Source organism: Peromyscus eremicus, chromosome 5 (genome assembly GCF_949786415.1).
Source record: "Peromyscus eremicus chromosome 5, PerEre_H2_v1, whole genome shotgun sequence".
Classification (NCBI taxonomy): Eukaryota; Metazoa; Chordata; class Mammalia; order Rodentia; family Cricetidae; genus Peromyscus; species Peromyscus eremicus.
The window spans coordinates 35,496,755-35,498,432 of record NC_081420.1 but is presented as its reverse complement, the minus strand read 5'-3'; the positions used below and the strand labels follow the sequence as shown (position 1 = coordinate 35,498,432).

Sequence of the window (1,678 nt, the reverse complement as noted above, 5' to 3'; positions counted from 1 at the left end):
GGATCTTCTCAGAGATGCAGCTGACTTTGACTCTTCCAGGCTCCTGTGAGTAGCTATTCATCCATGTATCTCAAAATAAGCCTTAATACTGCATACATGTTCAAAGATGTGTTTGGAGTATATATTTTCTTTGGCATAATCTACTGTGTATCGCTGGAGAACTGATATTTGGTCTTGCTTCCTCTGTAGAAGAGGCAACACAGAAATGAAAAAAAACCTTACACCTTCTACTTGCTCAATTAAGCTTTAGATCAACAGTTTTCAAAGGGGATTTCTTCTTGTGCTATAGACTGTAGTGGGAGGCCATTCCAGCTTTAATCTGGAAGTTCCAACCCCCATTGAGACTTCGCAACTATCATGCCTACAAGGCGGGGCCAAGGGAGGCCCCTGGGGACCCGAGATCTGGATCGGTGTGCACTCTCTCTGTTCAGGGACCCTGGATGGTGGAGGTGGATCAAGCAGACCCCAAGAGAACACTGCTGGACTGTGATACACCTTCCCCAGACCCCGCGACCTACCTATCCCTTAATTTGTAAGTTACGCCATTAAATAAATCTCCTTTTAACTACGTGGAGTGGCCTTAATATTTACACCAATATCTGGCACTCACGTGGGGCAAATTCCAAAGGTCTGGGTGGCTCCTGCCCTCAGCCTCCTGCCCGGCTAGCTCAGTCAGTAGAGCATGAGACTCTTAATCTCAGGGTTGTGGGTTCGAGCCCCACGTTGGGCACCAGATATTGGTGTAAATATTAAGGCCACTCCACGTAGTTAAAAGGAGATTTATTTAATGGTGTAACTTACAAATTAAGGGATAGGTAGGTCGCGTTCCCAGAACGGCCTCGGGTCCTCAGGCGCCTTCCTTGGCCCCGCCTTGTAGGCGTGACAGTTGTCGAAGTCTCAATGGGGGTTGGAACTTCCAGATCAAAGCTGGAATGGCTACCCACTACAATAGACACATGACAATTCTCAGTTATTTTACATTATCTTTATTAACAAGGTAGTAGAGGGGGACAGTGTTCCTGCTGTCTAAGAAACACCAGCTGTTTAATACATTCCACTTCAAAGCTCACCTTCTAGAATAAAAATAACAACAACAAAATAATACAACTCAAAGGGATGAATTGATACTGTTGAGAAATTAGGCTTTGTTGAGAACACAAGTAAATGAATGGTCCAATTTCCTCAAGTACAGAGATAGGAAGTTTTAATTCATTTGATTTCCCAAGGTTTGCATATGTATTTTCTCAGTAAATTTAACCTAAATAAACATTCATTTGTGAAGCTGAATGTAGATGATGATCACAGGCTTGTGTCTTTAGCAATTTGGAATTTGTCAAATGACACAGTGAAAAGAAAAGCAGGCGAGAGCCATCAAATCACCTTAAGTCTTTCAGATATGTGTAATCAATGACTTAAGACTTATGCATGCCTTAGGATTGATCAGAGATCCATATGTCTGCAAAGCTGAAGAGTTCTCCTACAGCAAGTATAAAATGGGGGGAACCTCCTACATTTCAAACTGTGTACTGAGGAAATATAAGTATTTTCCCAGTTTAAAAAAGCATATTCCCTCTTCAGCTGAATCAAATCAAATCATGTGGCAGAGGTCTCTCAGAACAGGCAGCATTCTCAGATAAATTAACTTCTGGATCCTCATTTGTATAAATCATCTCAAATT

At 42.1% G+C, this 1,678-nt stretch overlaps 1 non-coding gene across 1 annotated transcript; it reads left to right on the top strand.

Annotated features, from left to right (window-relative positions):
• Window positions 1-657: 657 nt before the first annotated feature.
• On the top strand, window positions 658-730 carry Trnak-cuu (transfer RNA lysine (anticodon CUU)). Its single transcript has one exon. It is a non-coding gene; the product is annotated as a tRNA-Lys (tRNA).
• Window positions 731-1,678: the final 948 nt, after the last annotated feature.